At 36.8% G+C, this 22,500-nt stretch overlaps 1 protein-coding gene across 2 annotated transcripts in view; it reads left to right on the top strand.

Annotated features, from left to right (window-relative positions):
- Positions 1 to 22,500, top strand: part of LOC144958215 (uncharacterized) — a 166,655-nt gene that overhangs the window by 9,365 nt on the left and 134,790 nt on the right. The window lies entirely within an intron of this gene.

Raw genomic sequence — 22,500 nt, forward strand, 5'->3', positions numbered from 1 at the left:
TGTTATTGAATTTTGCCATCCGCGTTTATGAGTAATGCTCACTAAACTGTATTAACCTGACTATAAACGTTCATGGATACACACAGTTTTGTGTGTTGATCCGTTATACTTCCGGATGGCAATGTTGTGAACTTCTTCGCCAAGCGCATCCGATCTATACATTGCAGTCGAGGGTTTCTGCAATCGATGGTATGCGCTTGGCTGAGAAGCTCATAACATTGCCATCCGGAAGTATAACGGACCAACACACAAAACTGTGTGTATCCATGAACGTTTATAGTCGGGTTAATACAGTTCAGTGAGAATAACTCTCAAACGCGGATGGCAAAATATAACAACAAAGGCTTGAGTGACGTCATCTTCGAACTATCTATAGAAGTAACGACATTGACGTCACCCAGTTCTTTGTTATTGTTTTAGCCAGCCTTATTTAATGAGTCGTTCTCACTAAATTGTATCAATCAGACTATAAACGTTCAAGCTTACATTAGTTTTGTGTGTTGGAACCTTATATCCGGTTGGCGGAATGTTGTGAGTAATTTACCTAAGCTCACAGCATCAATAGATAATTTCTTTACACTTAACAGATCCTTGGGAAATCATTTTAATCGTTGAACAAAACAAGAATTGGTTCTAATTATGAATCACGGACATGAGTACCAACCTGGCGTTTTTAATGCCAAATTTTGATTTTAAAAATTGGCGTTTTACAAATCCGCTTAACAGAGAAAAATTGTTTTGGCATTTTGGCTATTGTGGCGTCCCCGCCCCCCAATGACTTAATTTCACCTATTTTATTTATTAGAAAATTTGAACACTAGTTTTACAGAATATTCTAAATTGTCATCCTTAAACTGACAAAGAAGCGATTTTTATTAAATCAAGAAAGAAAAATCTGACAACCCGATGATGTACAAGACTTTTCACTAACGTCACTATCTTTCGTCTATTTTACATCCGCAAGCTCGTTGTGTTATTGGGCTAGATAAAAATAACTCGTTTAATAAATACAAAGAGATGAGAGAATCGTGTATTATTCCATCCCTATCGCTAAATAATAACGGGTAATGATATCATGTTTACAACAATACTTTGTGACGTCAGATTATCAAACGTTGAATTTCACAAAAAATCCGATTTTTAAAAAAGAAGTATTATTTAAATGGTTTTGAAGATGCATTTTATTCAAAGATGACGAAATGGGAATCGATTGAGGTGTAGAATAAATGATATTTTACACTCTTGCGTTTTGGAATTCGAACTTTGTTCCCAACGCGCACTCGCAAGCCTGTGCAGCGGTTGGGAACACGTCCGGAATTCCAAAAAGCAAGAGTGTATGCATTGTATATCATGTTGTAGGATGAGCTGGTTCCTGGAAATCCAATTTACACACACAAACATGAAACTTGAGCTTGACGGTTAAACGTGAGCTTTTATATAGCGCAATATCCACTAATCGTGCTCAAAGCGCTTTACAAGTTCCTGACCAACCGACAGAAACATGTTGCATGTAGAACGAGACATGACGCCTGTTAGGCTATGTTACATTTTTTTCCGACAGAAACAACACTGTTAATGGCCAGGTACTCACTTTACACCTGAGTGCGGTGAGATAATATGAGTAAAGAGTCTTTTCCAAGGACTGAACTATCCCGTGGACTTTGTTATCGCCTTCGGTTTATTTCATGAGAAGATGGACATAACCCAAACGTCAGCCCCAGCGAGTAAATCAGGGATGTAAATCTTTAAGAACTATTAGCATTTTCTATGTTTCACACATTTTCCAGTTTTACCAAACTCTAATATTTCTTAATACCTCAATACCAACAACTCTCATGATAAAAGATAGTGCTGTACACATAGAGAATTTATAATTGTATCCAATTTTGGTGTACTGAACCATTTAAGGAACACTGCTGTTGTATCAGTAACGATTATTCGTGTTTTTAACCATTCAACTTTTTAAAAATAATATTTTAATTCCGAAGTACTAATGATTGATAGCGTTCGAATTTCCGAATTATCCCAATTTTAATTTGGAACTAGATTCACGTTTGTTGTGTAAACAAGGAGGGTTATTTTTAGTTTACCGGAGGTAAAACACAGACTGTAGAATCGAAAGTAGAAGATGGTGGATACACATCGAGTATTTATGACTGAGCTCTGAGTTTTTGCTATAGTTTCTTCCTAAGCTGGAATTTATTTCTGCTTTTGTAAGTATTTCCCGTATGTTGCAATTCATTTCAGGCATATTGAGTCTAAAGATACATTTCCCTTAGCCTTGGTCTTCGTGAGAAATGGCTATAGGGTCTCATTTCTGGTTGAGACTACAACTACGAGTTTTTGACCGTGGTGGGGAAAAAATTCAAAGTTGTTTGTTTTCATTGAAACCTACACCATACTAACGTAAAGGGCTTTTCGAAACGATTCTAAATCTAATGAAACCATTTAAAAAATAGATTATCAAAAGAAAATTTGTAAAGACTGTGGAATGTACTCCTAATTGCCTTTGTTATGAACTGAAGGGTTTTGTAACCTGAAAGTGATAGATGTCGGGTAGTGACCATCTTTCCCATTTCAAAATTGGCCTAAGTAAGACAATGGCTGCTGAAATTTGAATAAGGGCTTTTTACTATTATTAGATTCATTTAGGCATTGGGGGTAATATTTTGACCTGAATCTAATTTAATAAAAAGTTTAAGTGTTAGATTACGTGCAGTAACAAAAGTTTAGGATTGCGAAATTCTGGTTTTTTTTTCGTTATCCAAAACTAATTTAGCCCCTTTACAAAGGGTCCCTGACAAACAGCAACATGAAACACGTAGAACGAGACAACGGCGTCTGTTAGGCGATATTACAATGTTTTTCCGACAGAGTCAACGCTGTTCACGGCCAGGTACTCATTTTACACCGGAGGACGGTGAGATAATTATGTGGAACCCTTTTCCAAGGACTCAACTATGCGCCGAGCGCGGTTCGAACTCAGGACCTCCCGATCCGAAAGCGAGTATCATACCACTTAACCACTTAAGAGAGGAAGAGAGAGAGAGAGAGAGAGAGAGAGAGAGAGAGAGAGAGAGAGAGAGAGAGAGAGAGAGAGAGAGAGAATAAGTAGGAGTGAAGTATCTGTTCAATGTTATAGTTATCATATAACGTTATAACAAGTGTAACTAAATGACAAATTGCCATATTTATGGACAATAAAGATCTATTATTATTATTATTATTATTATTATTATTATTATTATTATTATTATTATTATTATTATTATTATTATTATTATTAACCACATAGCCGAACACTCAATAAATTAATGTCCTGGGTTTATCCCGTGGAATTTGTTTTCTACACCAGCTTCTTCCATGGAAAGACAGAAATAAACCCAAAATGTCAGCCACTTTTTTCAATTTCAATTCAAATGTTTATTTTTAGCCAATTGAATTCAATAGTCCGATGTCACGTCGCCCAGTAACGGCGGCCATCGTTGTTCTAAACAAAGAAAATCGGTATTTTTTTCTTCATGCTGGCTAGAAATTTTCATATGTCTTGTGATCGGAATGTGTAAAAGTCATGATCATATTTATAATGTGTTTTTTTCCCTCTGGATACGGTTTTATGCTCGTCGGAGAAATATTTCATAAGGGCGTCCGCCATTGTTCCGATAGTTTAGAGCCAGTTACTAAGTTACCATGCGTCATTACGCGGGAAGTGACATTACGACTGTTAAAGCGTATTGCCGATATAATTCATACATGAATATGATGTTATTTCCAATCAACAAATCAAAGTAAGTAAAGTTTAGCTGAAATGCTCACAACATCTGCCAGCCGGATATAACGAATCAACACATACAAACTGGTGCTGTAACCTTAAAGGTTTATAGTCTGATCGATATAATTCAGTGAGAACAACTCGTTAAAATGACTCTCTAAAAACAATAACAAAGAACTCAGTGACGTCCGTTTCATCCCCCCTATGAACGTTTAAATTTATACGAAGTTTTGTGTAATGGTGTGTAAATGTCCTGCCTGGCAGATGTTGTGAGTATTTTACCTAAGGGCATAGCATCAATAAATCCCCTCGATATAGTACCATTTTGAGGCATTGGGTCACATTTTACTCGTACATACAGCACTGTATAACCCCTGTATTATATTATCATCCCTAATTCTACTGGTGTTTGTCTCATCCAACAATCATAAGGGTTGTCAACAAAAACAACAACAACCACCACCACATCAACAATACAACAAAAACAACAACAGCAACAACAACAACAACAACAACCACAGAAACAACAACAACAACAATCACCGCCACAACAACAACAGTGCAACAAAAACAACAACAACAACGCAAAATACTGTCCATTACAACAATGTTAAACTAGGCCCATATGTGGGTTCGGATGTCAGACCTGTATGTATATACACGTCAGCTTTAACCAGAGGACGTCCGTACTCCTTAGAGTCACGTATTTATCAATTTGAGCGAGAAAACTCCTCCTTCAAATATCGATCGATTTAAATAACCCCCATCTTGGCAAAAAACTCTCAAAACTGGGACTTTAATCAATATCTCGCGAGGTCCCAGGTTTGAAGTTTTTGACAAGATGAGGGTCATTTAAATCGATCAATATTTGAAGCACGAGTTTTCGGTCCAAATTTGTAAATACTTGTCTATCCAGAGTTGGACAATAAACTGGTTCCATACTGAAAATCTGGCTGGGGTTCCTGACCTCCCATAGTGGGCAGGGAGGTACTTACTGTGTCTTCTACCCCCCTACATCTGATCTGGCTGGGGTTCCTGACCTCCCATAGTGGGCAGGGAGGTACTTACTGTGTCTTCTACCCCCCTACATCTGATCTGGCTGGGGTTCCTGACCTCCCATAGTGTGCAGGGATGTACTTACTGTGTCTTCTATCCCCCTATATTTGTTTTCCAACATGCTTTCTGTCTTTGTATTGGAATGATATGACTTACTTTTTATCCTGACCATGGCTGGATACCCTGACTAAGAGGGAAACAGTCAAATGTATAGTTAGTTTTGGGAGATAATATTTTTTCCCTTGTAAATCATCTCTCTGTTATGCACTTTAATTTGTTTTGTTTGATTGTAAACATTTGAGTGTGTTCCTCTTAGTGGGGACCTGTGCTTGTGTCTGGATGAAACTTTTAGGTGATCTCAAATTAAGTACTTTGATAGTGTGCTCTTGGAATCAACATCTGTTCTCTATTTGAACCAAGTCTTACCTTTTCTTGGGTGCTTTAATTGTAACTCTAGACCTTTTTACTATCCCACTTTCATCCTTTTTTACTGGCGCTGATATGACCTTAATCTGTTGCAAACACCGTAAAAAACTTTAAATAAACCCAACCCCCCCCCCCCCCCCCAAAAAAAAAAAAAAAAAAAAAAAAAAAAAAAAAAAAAAAAAAAACAAAAAAAAAAAAACACACACACACAAAAAAAAAAAAAAAAAAAAAAAAAACAACAAAAAAAAACTACTGAAAATATAATTCATTACAGACACCCCTTTTTTAGTTTTTAGGAAAAACCCGATTTTGCTAAGACTTCATACCAAATATATTATGAAGCGTCCGTATTATTCTTTGTTAAAAAAAAACGTAAGAGTTTTAAAAATATTTTTTTCTACCACGTGCATCCGGCTTTACTAAAAATAGATTTTGACGCTTAATGATATTCTGTCCAAATAATGAGAATTCATAATGACAACTCGACGTGCACTTATTTACAGGTCTTACAACCGAATTCATTATGGGCTCACTGTTTTAATGGAAATCTAAAATAATTTGACGCAAAATATTGTCCATTATAACAATGTTAAACTCGGCCCATAATTGCGTTCGAGTGTCAGACCGGCATAAATGTACTTGTCAATTACGAAGGATAATAATTATATGTATATTCACTTTCACTTCCTGATGAGAGCGAATGATCGAAACAATAGTGTAGAAGTTGATCATAAATATTTTTGAAATATTTTATAAATATCTTCTTTTATAAAAAATTTGAGCACTATTATTTCATGGTTTTTGTTTTTATAATTTATACAACACACACACACACACACACACACATATATATATATATATATATATATATAATATATATATATATATATATATATATATGTGTGTGTGTGTGTGTGTCTATATATTTTATATTAATTTTTTAAAAAATTCCATAATGATAATTCATAATGTCAACTCATTAAATTCCAGAACAAATCGTTGTTAAAAAGAACACATATTCATACAAATATTCTATTACATTATGTGATTTCAATGAAGGCTATCATGATAAGATTGCTGGCCTGCTGGGTTGGAAATATCCAACTCATTCCCTCCCAAGGGAGTCGTCCCGCATCGCCGGCATTTGACTTGTTCTAAATAGGCTTCAACAGTCGTGATGTCACTTCAGTAACTTAGTAACTGGTTAAAAACTATCGGAACAATGGCGGACGCCCTTATGAAATTCTTCTCCGACGAAGTGTATCCAGGGAAGAAAAACATTATAACTCTGATAATGTTTTGACTTTTTTACATTCTGATCACATGAATAAGTGAACAAAATTCTAGCCAACATGAAGAATCAAAAGTACCGATTTTCTTTGTTTAGAACTAAGCTGCTCGTTGCTGGGTGGACGTGACATCAGACTATTGAATCCTATTCTATTTATTATGCAGAAGAGTACAAGAATCTTATAATATAAAAGTCAATAAATTTAATACTTGGGTGACGGTTCTGTGTATTTATAGAAGTAACGGACTTGACATCACTCAGCTCTTTAATAATGTTTTTTTTAAACTGCTGTCGGTGATTAGTTCTCATACTAAATGATACCAATCAGGCGTTAAACGTTAAAGATGACACACCTTTGTCTGTGTTGGTATATTTAATCTGGATATTGTATTATGTGAGTATTTTACCTAAACGTATAGTATCAATTAATGAGGATGAGCACAATTATTTTTTTCTTGAGTGTGAAAACAAAAATGTAATATTCGTGATTGTATTATTTTTGATTTACCATCCAGAACACGTTTCATTCCGATATATAGACGTGCGGCTATGTGGTCTTGTCGTGTGACACTGCTTTCGGATCGGAATGTCCTGGGTGCGAGCCTTGCTCGGCGCTCAGTTGAGTCCTTGGAAAAAAGCTGTTTATAACATTCTCACACCCTACTCAGGTGTAAAATGTGTAGCTGGCTGAAAACAGCGTTGTCTCTTTCCGAAAATTTTTTTATTGTAGTATCGCTTAACAGGCGTCGTGACTCGTTGTACATGTTACGTGTTGCTGTTGGCTATGGAGCTTTGAGCACGTTTAGTGGATATAGCGCTAAAATAATTTTTTTAAAACTCAATTTAATTTAAGTTATATAACCGATTTAAGTCGATGGTGCGCGAATTATTCTGATAATGTTAATATTGATAAAGCAATAAAAATAATTATAACATAAACTTAATGCAATACTGATAGTGACAATGTTAATAATGATAAAAGTAACAACAATAATTATAAAAATGAAATAACTGCAATACTGATAGTGACAATGTTAATAATGATAAAAGTAACAACAATAATTATAAAAATGAAATAACTGCAATACTGATAGTGATAATGATAATTTTGTCGCTTGAGGGGTTTACCAAACCCGGCGTGTAAAGTTTTATTTATTCCAATTCAATGAACATGCAGAGGTGAGCTGGTGCAATCGCCTTTGTCATGGTAATATCCAAACTATATTATTCACATGGATATGACTAAGGCCGCCATACTGCGAAAAACAAAAACAAAAAAACAAACAAACCCGTATTTAGAATTTTGGCCAGAAAAGTCGTCCTTCAAATATCGATTGATTAAGGTGCCCCTACTCTGACATCGTGTCAAAAACTCTTAAACCTGGGACTTCCGTGACGTAGTCGAAGATTTGATAGCTTTTTTTTTTTGGCAAGATGCATGTCATTTTAATCGATTTTTAGGGCCAGTTTTCTGACCAAATTTTAAAAACCTATTTTTTTTTTCGTAGTACGCCAGATTGATTATTCTACACCATTGCCGACAAAAAGGCATTTTTACATTTTAGCCAGGAAATTGTTACTTCAGAGATCTCCAATTAAAATAATCATTACGTTGTCATAAATACTGAAACCCAAGACTTCCCAAAAGCTTATAATAGCTCTGTAAAGAAGTCTTAGGTTTTGTCATTTTTTGACAAGTTGGTGGTCATTTTATAGATCGATGTATGGAGTATTTTTATTTTTTTTCTGTGTGGCCAAATTATAAAAAAGACGTTTTTGGCCATGTTTAGGGGTATTGATCCGTTAGGTTGTTGAATGCAGTTTTATTATTATTTTTTTTTTTTACTTCAATTCGGTTTAATGGATCAAATCAAAATGATGATTGCATTTGTCGCGACGTGTACATATATACAGGTCTGACATCCGAACGCAATTATGCACTTAGTTTATCATTGTTGTATTGGACAATATTTTGCGCCATTTTTTAAATATTCCCATTACAAGAGTGGGCCCATAATAGATTGGGTTATCAGACCTGCAATTAAGTGCACCTCGATTTGACGTAATGAAACTAGTATTGTGCCGCTATGTGGTCTAGTGGTATGTCACTCGTTTTCGGATCGGATGGTCCTGGGTTCGAACCTCGCTCGGCGCATAGTTGAGTCCTGAGAGAAGGCCCTTTACTTACATCCTTTCACCGTATTCACATGTAAAATGAGTACATGGCCGTTAACAGCGTTGTCCCTGTCAAAAAAAAAATAAAAAAATAAATTGTAATATCGCCTAAAAGGCGTCATGTCCCGTCTTACATGTTAAATATTGCTGTTGGCCAGGGACCATTTGTAAAGCGCTTTGAGCACGTTTAGTGGATATTGCGCTAGATAAAAGCTCAAGTTTTTATTATTTGTGTCCAATCGATCCAAAACATTGTTATGTCCAGGTGATTTGAAAATGTTGCTGCTTGACGCTCAAAGAAATAAAAACAATACGAAATGAAATAGAAGCGTCAATTTATTAAACGAATACAGATAATGTGAACGTTTCGGGTCTCCCCTTTATCAACAAAACACGATGAATGAATGAAACACTACGGATGAAGAGTGAGAGATTTGAGAATGGAAAATCTTACATCACTCAATCGTCTTTTGTGTTTCATTCATCGTGTTTTATTGATAAAGGGGAAATCCGAAACGTTCACATTATATGTCTTCGTATAATAAATTGTATAAGTTGTAAAAAAAGTATGTTTCGTATTAAAAAAAAAGATTATGTCGGGGTGATTTTGACGCTGATATGTTTCCATATAGATAGTAATCCCTTGGCGAAGAAGCTCACAACATTGCCATCCGGAAGTATAGATAGTATGCAGATGACGTCACTCAGGTCTTTGTTATTGTTTTTGCCATCCGCGTTTATGAGTTGTTCTCACTAAACTGTATTAACAAGACTATAAACGTTCATGGTTACACAGAGTTTGTGTGTTGGTCCGTTATACTTCCGGATGGCAATGTTGTGAACTCCTTGGCCAAGCGCATACTATCTATAGTCTGGTTAATACAGTTTAGTGAGAATTAATCATAACAAAGACCAGAGTGACGTCATCTTCGTTCTATCTATTGAGTGAATGCATTATCTACCAAATTCAGTCCCAAAGCTTGTGGACAAAGAAAAATTACAATGACTTCTCCACACGGGACTGGTGAGTCGCGGTGTTGAGGCTTGTTTTTAAAATGATTTGTTTGATTTTGTGAGTTTTGTTCACTCGTAGAAACCATCGAGCCCTTTAGAAAGTGTTTACATGTGTGCGTCTTCTTAAAAGTATTCACTGTGTTGGTTACAACTCATGGACAGAATCTGTGATAACCACATTCACCTAATATCCCCTTGGAGTTGATTTCAAAGCGTTATGGTGGAGAATGGAAATTAAAAAAAAAGACCAAAGGTATTCCTTAAGAGCCATGAGGCCCACGGAGCTGAAGTATATTCCTGTTACTATAGCGTGAAACTGACAATAGCAATTGCTTGCTACCCTTTGTATATGACGTTAGTTTATCTCAAAGTACTCTCCGCCAGATCTAACAGACCCAGCTACCCAATCACTGATGGGAGGACAGACAGAAAGGGAGGGGGGGGGGGGGGGGGGGTTCATATAAGATAATTTTTTTTCTTACACTGAGAAAAACTCAGACTTTTTTGTTTTTGTTTGTTCAAATCATTCCGATTATAAACTTTTTTTTTCGGGTCGAATTTGTCCCGACATCACCTGGCGTCAGGTCACAATTTACGGGACTTACTTTGCAATGTTCACAAATATATTAAGTTCTCCATGGATGAATAAAGTATATTATTATTATATTATTATTATTATTATTATTATTATTATTATTATTATTATTATTATTATTATTATTATTATTATTATTATTATTATTATTATTATTATTAATTTGTTTTTTGTTTTTTTTATTATGATTATATTATGTAATGTGACGTAATATGATAATGATAGTGTTTGAAGGGGTGACTAAGGTCTTATATTACAACCTTTCATTTCCTCACCCCGTGTATCATAGAATGAGTGCACCCGATCTAATGATACAAGTAATTTGTCATTCAATATGATTATACTCAATAATAATAAATAATACAAGGTCATTAACATAAAATGTTATACGTAAAGTTTTACGGAATTTAAACAATCCAGTTCGACAGGGTAATGGGAATATAATTTTTTCAAAGTTAATGAGTTTGATTAGAATTTAGGGTTCCCGATAGCGCACTTGGTTCATAAGCAAAGGGATGAAGATCGATCCCAGTTGTAGTTGAGATTTTTTACGCACCCTTTAGGGTCCATTCCAAGGATAGACTGAAATAACCCAGGCAGAGCCGCAGTGCAGCGCCACAAAGTGAGCGAAGGCAAGGTTCCATGCTTTTGGCCACATAACGAGGTGGGTTGTCGAACTCGGTACCTTCTGGGTACGAAGCAAAGACAGTACCGCTGTGCCACGCTCCTCTATCTATAAAGGAAAGTTGTATTTATATACCAACGTGAATACAAATCAACTAGAAGCAGTAGGTTTGTAAAAAGGAATTAACAATAATGAATACACCAACTTTTAAACAAGAACAAAATATCAGACACGAAACGTTTCGGCTTTAAACCCCTTCTTCAGCCAACAATTCCTACAATTTAATGACAACATACGCGAAAGTGAGAAAAACAAGGTAAATGGAACCAAAAAATAAATTGATTCCATTTAATTACCATAAGAAACAACAACGGTAATACCACCAATACTTACAATAATAATAATAATAATAATAATAATAATAATAATAATAATAATAATAATAAATAATAATAATAATAATAATAATAACAGAAGCACAACAGCAATTATATCTAGTACTGTTTATGTAAATGAGGACCTCGCTTATACCCCATTCATTGACAATTAAGAAGAATATAAACGTAAATACATTACTGACGTCTATCTGGTTTTTTAATAAAGTATTTATTTCTATATTCTTTTTGTTCTTGGCTGAAGAAGGGTTTTGAGCTCGAAACGTTGAGTGTTTGATATTCTGTTCTTTTTTTGGTTATTTTTTTAAAAGCTGATATGTTCATTTTTGTTTGTTGCTGTTTGTAAGTCAGTTTAGTTATATGCGACGTGCACTTATTTGCAAGTCTGATAACCCAATTCCGTATCGGTTCCTTGTTATGGTAATCATCAAGAAAAAAAAAATGATGCAAAATATTGTCCATTACAAAAATTTTAAACTAGGCCCATAAGTGGGTTCGGATGTCAGACCTGCATATTTATACACTCCGTTTTATGTATTGATAAAGACAATAGACATAGTAGGTCTGGGAATGACGAAACAATCATATTTCTGCTTTACTCTGGGAACAAAAACGTATTTAAAATTATGGCCAGGAAACTCGTCCTTCAAATATAGATCGATGTAGCAAAACTGGGACTTCTCCTAAGCTTTCCCAGCCATCTGTCTGAACGTGAGCTAGGGTTTCATCATCATCATCATCATCATCATCATCATCATCATCTTCGTCGTCGTCGTCGTCATCATCATCGTCATCATCACCATCATCGTCGTCGTCATCATCATCATCTCGTCATCATTCATCATCATCATCATCATCATCATCATCATCATCATCATCATCATCGTCATCACCACAACAACCCCACCACCACCACAATCTTCATCACCACCACCACCACCACCACCATCAACATCTTCACCACCACCACCATCAAAATCTTCACCACCACCATCAAAATCTTTACCACCACCACCTCAACCACCAGACACTTGTTCAACTTTGTCCAAAATGAAACCAACCACTTGATCAACGTCACAAACTCCAAACCAATTCCCCCAGCGTGTCATCATTTCCTTCAAATGAACGTGTAAAAAGTGGTCAAAATCACCAACAATTCGTCATTGTCACACAAAACACATCTGTCTGTCTCACACTTTAGGATGTTGCTGGTCTTGTCCTGGCCAGGGTGTGTTTGACATTCTACAAATCTATTATCATAAAACCAACTCTTGTCTTTCTCAACCTGTCTACGTCCACTACATTAAAACAAAAAAAAAAGCAAACAAACCCCCGCAAAACAAAACAAAAAACCCCAACAAATAAAACAATAAACAAAACATGAACCAAAAAACAAACATCAACAACAACAACAACAACAAAAAACAAAACAAAACAAAAACAAAAACAAAAAGTAAAACAACAGAAACAACAACAACAACAACAACAACAACAACAACAATAAACGACAAACAAACAAACAACCCCCCCCCCCCCCCCATCATGATCATCATCTCACCTTGGATGGATGAATGTAACAGATTGAATGATGTTTTTTTTGTGCGTGGATGGAGTGATGGACGGATGGATGGAGTGATGGATTGATGGATGGAAGGATGGATGGAGTGATGGATTGATGGATGGAAGGATGGATGGATATATAAATATCACTGAATTGACTATAATTATAATATGGCTGTTAGTGACCACTCTTCATACACAACATACAATGTAGCCGTATTCGTTCATAACATAGCCGATAGTGGTAGGTAGAGTTCTACTCAAAGTAAATGATTTGATATAACAATATAATCTCCCTGATATGAGTCAAATGATTCATTCTTACTAAACAGCGGGAAAAAACCACATGGTAATAACGAATGTGACAATTTGCAATATCCTTAGATATAGCTGTTATATACACACAGAGTTGGTTATAGGGAAACCCCGATTTTACAATAATATTATATACTTTACATCGTTTGGGGTTTCATACCACCTGTATATCCTTTTAAAATCTCATCGGTACAGGAAGCTCATAATATCTCTACATTATAAAATGTTCATGAGCATTTCAAACACTGGGAGACGTAAAAAGAGAACACATTTATTTGTTCATTGTCGTAGTCAAGTGGATTTCTGATATAACGACGTTTCAACACAGTGGGTCAGTTGTCCTTTTATATGCGAGATATCGCTGAATACACGTTGCCATCACTAATCTTTGTTATTTTATTATAGAAACCCGCGGATTTTCTATTATTATTTTTCTCGTTGAATCCGAAGTCTTTTGTGCGGCTATGTGGTCTTGTGAAATGACACTCACTTTCGGATCGGAAAGTCCTGGGTTCGAGTCTCGCTCGGCGTATAGTTGAGTCCTTGGAAAAGGCTCTTAACTCGCATTCTCTGATCGTACTCATGTGTAAAATGAGTACCTGGACGTTAATAGTATTGTCTCAGTCCGAAAAAAAATATTTAAATCACCTAACAGGCGTCATGTTTCCGTCCTAAATCTTACGTGTTGCTGTTGGCCAGGAACCCCTTGTAAAGTGCTTTGAGCATGTTTAGTGGATATTGCTCGATATAAAAGCTCATTAAAAAAATAAATCTATTTTTTTGTTATTTGTACCGAAATTGTTATATCCGAGTTTCACCTCAACAGGTTCCTGTATGCATGAAGTCTTTGCTGCTGTTAGCGAGATCAAGTGACTAGTACCAAACAGACCCATGCTAGCACTGAATGTTATAGTAATTCTTATCGTTTTAAAGGTTTCATGCTTCATTAAGTCCCCGGGTTTATAACGACCCCAATGCCTCCTACCTCCTCCACCTCCTCCTATTCCACCACCACCACCACCACCGCCTCAAACGACCATAGCACAACCTACACTTGTTATGAAGAAGGTGATGATGATGATTATTATTATTGTAGAGGGAAAAAGGGGAGGAGAGAGGAGGGGGTGGGGTGGGCGGGGAGTGTGTCCGGTTAAGAGTCTCTTCCTGTCCCTTTTCTGTTTGTGTTAACCCTTTACGGGCGAGACTGTAAATCTTTCAAATTGGATTCAATAGTCTGATGCCACGTCCGCCCAGCAACGAGCAGCTTGGTTCTCAACACAGAAAATCGGTACTTTTTATTCTTCATGCTGGATAGAACTTTTTCACATGTCATGTGATTAGAATGTATAAAAGTCAAAACATGATCAGTTTTACTCCTACGGATACACTTTCATGCTCGTCGGAGATATATTTCATAAGGGCGTCCGCCATTGTTCCCTTAGTTTAGAACCAGTTACAAAATTACTATGCGTCCTCATGTGGGAAGTGACGTCACGACTATTGAAGCCTATTTGTCTCGGACCGGTATTTTGTCAGACCAGTTACCAGTTGACTTTACTTAAGCTTTTATATCGCATAATATCCACTAAATGTGCTCAATGCTATGTGGTCTAGTGGTATGACACTCTCTTTCGGATCGGAAGGTCATGGGATCGAGTCTCGCTCGGCGCATAGTTGAGTTCTTGAAAAAGAAAGATGTAAACTGAGTACATGGCCGTTAACAGCGTTGTCTCTGTCGGGAAACAAATTGTATTATCGCCTATCAGGCGTCATGTCTCTTTCTACATCTTTCGTGCTGCTGTTCGTTAGGGACCCATTGTAAACACTTTGAGCACGTTTGGTGGATATTGCGCTATATACAAGCTCAAGTATAAAAGGCTTTACAAAGGTAAAAAGTATTTTTTGTTGTTGTTGAAAATGTTGATGTAACGAGTAATATTGAGGGTGGCATTCTTTAACTGTGTAAGAGTATACATATACATTAATATATGCTTTTAGCGAATTATGCTCAGAGCGCTTTCCCGGTTATTCTCTGGTCATTGGGTACGCTAAGGTGGTGTATATAAATAGCCAACATTAACAACACATTAATCGGTATTGCTTTTCATGAATACGCGTTCAATGATGTGGTTTTGTTGTTGTTGTTGTTTTGTTCTCTGTCCAATAACATTTTGTCAAAACCAGTTGCAGCAGACCTGCCAAACATGAACATTTTAAAAATTCGTAATTTTTAGGAGATACAAATGGGGATGATCTATATTAACTTTCCATCTTCCCGAGGTCATTGGTCACATTGGAATATGTGCTCAAAGTGACCCACATAGTGAAAAGTGTTCACAGCCTCTGAAATATCTAACATCACGATTGGTCACTTTGTTCAGTTTGACACATGGGTATGTTTACCATATTTCATAAACAAAGCAGCGTGTTTACATTTTTACAGAAATATCCAATCGCTGAACACCAACAAATCATGTGATTGATGACTCGGTTGGACGGAAACCTGAAGATAAATTGGTCTCATTGTAGTCGCTATAGTTAACTTCAAAATCAATTTACCCTCACAGGAATCAACGAACCCTTCAAAATCAATTTACCCTCACAGGAATCAACGAACCCTTCAAAATCAATTTACCCTCACAGGAATCAACGAACCCTTCAAAATCAATTTACCCTCACAGGAATCAACGAACCCTTCAAAATAAATTTACCCTCACAGGAATCAATGAACACTTCAAAATCAATTTACCCTCACAGGAATCAACGAACTCTTCAAAATCAATTTACCCTCACAGGAATCAACGAACACTTCAAAATCAATTTACCCTCACAGGAATCAACGAACACTTCAAAATCAAGTTACCCTCACAGGAATCAACGAACACTTCAAAATCAATTAACCCTCACAAGGAATCAACGAACCCTTCAAAATTAATTTACCCTCACAGGAATCAACGAACACTTCAAAATCAATTTACCCTCGCAGGAATCAACGAACCCTTCAAATCAATTTACCCTCACAGGAATCAACGAACACTTCAAAATCATTTACCTCACAGGAATCAACGAACACTTCAAAATCAATTTACCCTCACAGGAATCAACGAACCCTTCAAAATCAATTTACCCTCACAGGAATCAACGAACACTTCAAAATCAATTTACCCTCACAGGAATCAACGAACCCTTCAAAATAAATTTACCCTCACAGGAATCAACGAACCCTTCAAAATCAATTTACCCTCACAGGAATCAACGAACCCTTCAAAATCAATTTACCCTCACAGGAATCAACGAACACTTCAAAATCAATTTACCCTCACAGGAATCAACGAACCCTTCAAAATCAATTTACCCTCACAGGAATCAACGAACCCTTCAAAATCAATTTACCCTCACAGGAATCAACGAACCCTTCAAAATCAATTTACCCTCACAGGAATCAACGAACCCTTCAAAATCAATTTACCCTCACAGGAATCAACGAACCCTTCAAAATCAATTTACCCTCACAGGAATCAACGAACCCTTCAAAATCAATTTACCCTCACAGGAATCAACGAACCCTTCAAAATCAATTTACCCTCACAGGAATCAACGAACCCTTCAAAATCAATTTACCTTCACAGGAATCAACGAACACTTCAAAATCCTCCAAACTATGTCGTCTGGTATCAATTTTCATTTTCATTTTCGTTTTTATTAACTATGAAATACTTATGAAGTTCTGAAATTGGAGCCAACATTTCGTACTTTTACGAATTATTTTGTAATAGTAGGCAGGCCTGTTACAGGTTCCAATAATGTAATAGTAGGCAGCCTGTTACAGGTTCCAATAATGTAATAGTAGGCAGGCCTGTTACAGGTTCCAATAATGTAATAGTAGGCAGGCCTGTTACAGGTTCCAGCAATGTAATAGTAGCAGGCGCAGGCCTGTTACAGGTTTACAGCAATATGTAATAGTAGGCAGGCCTGTTACAGGTTCCAATAATGTAATAGTAGGCAGGCCTGTTACAGGTTCCAATAATGTAATAGTAGGCAGGCCTGTTACAGGTTCCAATAATGTAATAGTAGGCAGGCCTGTTACAGGTTCCAATAATGTAATAGTAGGCAGGCCTGTTACAGGTTCCAATAATGTAATAGTAGGCAGGCCTGTTACAGGTTCCAATAATGTAATAGTAGGCAGGCCTGTTACAGGTTCCAATAAGTAATAGTAGGCAGGGCTGTTACAGTTCCATAATGTAATAGTAGGCAGGCCTGTTACAGGTTCCAATAATGTAATAGTAGGCAGGCCTGTTACAGGTTCCAATAATGTAATAGTAGGCAGGCCTGTTACAGGTTCCAATAATGTAATAGTAGGCAGGCCTGTTACAGGTTCCAATAATGTAATAGTAGGCAGGCCTGTTACAGGTTCCAATAATGTAATAGTAGGCAGGCCTGTTACAGGTTCCAATAATGTAATAGTAGGCAGGCCTGTTACAGGTTCCAATAATGTAATAGTAGGGCAGGCCTGTTACAGGTTCCAATAATGTAATAGTAGGCAGGCCTGTTACAGGTTCCAATAATGTAATAGTAGGCAGGCCTGTTACAGGTTCCAATAATGTAATAGTAGGCAGGCCTGTTACAGGTTCCAATAATGTAATAGTAGGCAGGCCTGTTACAGGTTCCAATAATGTAATAGTAGGCAGGCCTGTTACAGGTTCCAATAATGTAATAGTAGGCAGGCCTGTTACAGGTTCCATAATGTATAGTAGGCAGGCCTGTTACAGGTCCAATAATGTAATGTAGGCAGGCCTGTTACAGGTTCCAATAATGTAATAGTAGGCAGGCCTGTTACAGGTTCCAATAATGTAATAGTAGAGGCTGTACAGGTCCATAGTAATAGTGGCAGGCCTGTTACGGTTCCAATAATGTAATAGTAGGCAGGCCTGTTACAGGTTCCAATAATGTAATAGTAGGCAGGCCTGTTACAGGTTCCAATAATGTAATAGTAGGCAGGCCTGTTACAGGTTCCAATAATGTAATAGTAGGCAGGCCTGTTACAGGTTCCAATAATGTAATAGTAGGCAGGCCTGTTACAGGTTCCAATAATGTAATAGTAGGCAGGCCTGTTACAGGTTCCAATAATGTAATAGTAGGCAGGCCTGTTACAGGTTCCAATAATGTAATAGTAGGCAGGCCTGTTACAGGTTCCAATAATGTAATAGTAGGCAGGCCTGTTACAGGTTCCAATAATGTAATAGTAGGCAGGCCTGTTACAGGTTCCAATAATGTAATAGTAGGCAGGCCTGTTACAGGTTCCAATAATGTAATAGTAGGCAGGCCTGTTACAGGTTCCAATAATGTAATAGTAGGCAGGCCTGTTACAGGTTCCAGCAATGCAGCAGCAATGACACCATGGAAATCGATTTTAAAAATACTTTTTAACAAATTACTTCCATTGTTCACAACGAAACCAATAACGAGAGGTGTCTGAATGAGTCGATACAAGGGAGAGAAAAATAAAGGGGAGTAATTGGGACTCATAAATAAGGGAACAACACAACACAAACGACGTTTCTTGCCTTTGGCCTTTTTCAAGTCAACACGATATATATATATATATATTGTGTGTGTTTGTGTGTGTGTGTGTGTGTGATGTGTGTGTTTGTGTGTGTGCAAGGGAAGAGAGAGAGAGAGAGTGAGAGTGAAATATACTTTAACTCAAATTCTATGATTTTTTAAAGACTACAAATTCAATTTTAAACAATTCAATTAAAAAACATAATATATTGTTTAAGGAAATGGGCCGCATTTATATGTTTATGATCATACATCTAATCACTTAAAGCAAGAGGACGGTATAGAAGGAACGACATTGACGTCACTCAGCTCTTTGTTATTGTTTTTATACAGCCATTCTTACGAGTAATTCTCACTACTAATAATAATAATGATGATGATAATAATAATAATAATAATAATAATAATAATAATAATAATAATAATAAAAATAATAATAATAATAATAATAATAATAATATATAATAATAGTAATGATAATAATAAATAATAATAATAATAATAATAATAATAATAAAATAATAATAATAATAATAATAATAATAATAATAATTGATATAATACACTTAAGTTTTGGGTGACGGTACGTTATATCGGGCTGGTGGATGTTGTGAGTATCTTGACTAATCGCATAGCATCCAACGACCAGGCCCGAGATGCATTGCTGCTATTGCTATCTTGATATTAACATGATCCAGTGAAATAGAACCCTGCATGTAAAGGGTTAACATTCTTTTTCCTGTGCTTTTAAACCAATCACATACTGAGTATTATTTGATGGAATAAGTGTGGGTATAGGAATTTTGGTTTAGGTTTGTGGGATTGGGGTGGGGGGGGGGGGGGGGGGGGTGGTTGTCGGTGTGATTAGAAGTCCGGTTCCACGTTGGTAGAAAAGTCGTGACGACACGTCATCTACTTTTCTGGTTCCCAAATCCTTGGAAGGGTGTATGTAACCGTCCTTCGGAGGACTAATAATGAATAGGTTTCGTACTGAATCATAAGGTGGCATAACTATTTTAGTAGCAGGCTTTCCATAACAACAATGGGCCCATAAGAAATTGGGTTGTCAGACCTGTGAATAAGTGTCCGTCGGGTTGTATTATTTTGGGATGAACTAGATGAAGACAAAATGTTCATGTACATGAATATAAACTGTAAGACGTCTCGTCTCTTTCAAATGTTCTAAATAAAGCTCTCTGTTCTCAATGAAGTAGTTGGGTTAAGGAGATATGTTTTACATATTGAGCTTTACGTTCCATTTCATGCCTGAGATTCTTACATACATTTTGAGTCAATTGGTCACATATTTACTTTATATTTAGATTTCATATAGCGCAATATCCACTAAACGTGCTCAAAGCGCTTTACAAAGGGTCCCTAGCACTGCTGCTGACGACTATGTACACATTTTACCCTGACTATGATGAGAGAATGTGAGTAAAGAGCTAACGTTAACATATATAGCCTGACACTAGAACCCTCTGGGACTGGCAGTTTGACGTCATTTTTTATGTTTGTGAAGCGTGTCGTTTGAAGAGCCCATGGAAACAACATTGCCATCCGGAAGTATAACGGACCAACACACAAAACTATGTGTAACCTTTTAAACGTTTATAGATAGTATGCGCTTGGCTAAGAAGCTCATAACATTGCCATCCGGAAGTATAACGATCAACACACAAATCTGTGTGTAACCATGAACGTTTATAGTCTGGTGAATACAGATTAGTGAGAATTACTCACAAACGCGGATGGCAAAAAAAACAATAACAAAGGCCTGAGTGACGTCATCTTCGAACTATCTATTGATAGAATAAAGTTGACGTCACTCTGGACATTGTTTATGTTTTTGCCATCCACGTTTATGAGTGATTCTCACTAAACTGTATTAACCAGACTATAGATAGTTCGAAGATGACGTCACTCAGGTCTTTGTTATTGTCTTTTGTCATCCGCGTTTATGAGTAATGCTCACTAAACTGTATTAACCTGACTATAAACGTTCATGGATACACACAGTTTTGTGTGTTGGTCCGTTATACTTCCGGATGGCAATGTTATGAGCTTCTTAGCCAAGCGCATACTATCTATAGCCTGACACTAGAACCCTCTGGGACTGGCAGTTTGACGTCATTTTTTATGTTTGTGAAGCGTGTCGTTTGAAGAGCCCATGGAAACAAGTTATTTCATTGGTTGAACTATTGAATTCAACTCACGATTTGTTTTCTTTTGTGGCAAGAGACTGGCATAGTGACGTCATTTTTTTGGTCAGTGTCAGGCTGTATAGATAGAATGCGCTTGGCCAAGGAGTTCACAACATTGCCATCCGGAAGTATAACGGACCAATACACAAACTCTGTGTAACCATGAACTTTTATAGTCTTGTTAATACAGTTTAGTGAGAACAACTCACAAACGCGGATGGCAAAAACAATAACAAAGGCCTGAGTGACGTCATCTGCATACTATCTTTATGTTAACGATGGCTGCGGATTGAGGCGGTGGAGCACATTTTTTGTTGATTCTACTCTCTTTTGCTCTTGTCTCCAGTTCTTTTAGAAGACAGCTATTTCATTTCATCCCCGCAAACCTGGACCTTGCTTACCGTTTGCTGAGTTTGTCAGCGCATGGGATCGTCGCATAGCCATCGTGAACTAAAAGATAGTATGCGCTTGGCTAAGAAGCTCTCAACATTACCATCCGGAAGTATAACGATCAACACACAAATCTGTGTGTAACCATGAACGTTTATAGTCTGGTGAATACAGATTAGTGAGAATTACTCACAAACGCGGATGGCAAAAAAAAAAAAAAAACAATAACAAAGGCCTGGGTGACGTCATCTTCGAACTATCTATTGAGAGAATGAAGTTGACGTCACTCTGGACATTGTTAATGTTTTTGCCATCCACGTTTATGAGTGATTCTCACTAAACTGTATTAACCAGACTATAGATAGTTCGAAGATGACGTCACTCAGGTCTTTGTTATTGTCTTTTGTCATCCGGGTTTATGAGTAATGCTCACTAAACTGTATTAACCTGACTATAAACGTTCATGGATACACACAGTTTTGTGTGTTGGTCCGTTAAACTTCCGGATGGCAATGTTATGAGCTTCTTAGCCAAGCGCATACTATCTATAAACGTTTAAAAGGTTACACATAGTTTTGTGTGTTGGTCCGTTATACTTCCGGATGGCAATGTTGTTGACTTCTTAGCCAAGCGCACACTATCCATAGCCTGACACTGACCAAAAAATAAAGTGAAAAGACAAATCTTTTCCCACAAAAGAAAACAAATCGTGAGTTGTATTCAAGAGTTCAACCAATGGAATCACGTGTTTCCTTGAGCTCGACTAACGACAACTCAACAGGCGCTGCGCAAATCTAAAAAATCCGGTCAAAATATTATAGATAGAACGAAGTTGACGTCACTTGTGTCTTTGTTATTGTTTTTTGCCATCCTCGTTCGTGAGTAATTCTCATTTAACTGTATTATCGAGACTATAAAAGTTCATGGTTACACAGTTTTGTGAGTTGGTCCGTTATATTTCCGGATGGCAATGTCGTGAGCTTCTTAGCCAAGCGCATACTATCTATAACTCCTAGTGGGTCTTCCTGTCAGGCTGTAAGTTAAAGATGGCTACAATGGCAGGCGCAGTGAAAAGGAATGAAGAGCCTTGGCTAATCTATTGCATGCAGGCCATGCAAGA

Source organism: Berghia stephanieae, chromosome 12 (genome assembly GCF_034508935.2).
Source record: "Berghia stephanieae isolate SIO BIC M18660-M18661 chromosome 12, UCSD_Bste_1.3, whole genome shotgun sequence".
NCBI lineage: Eukaryota > Metazoa > Mollusca > Gastropoda > Nudibranchia > Aeolidiidae > Berghia > Berghia stephanieae.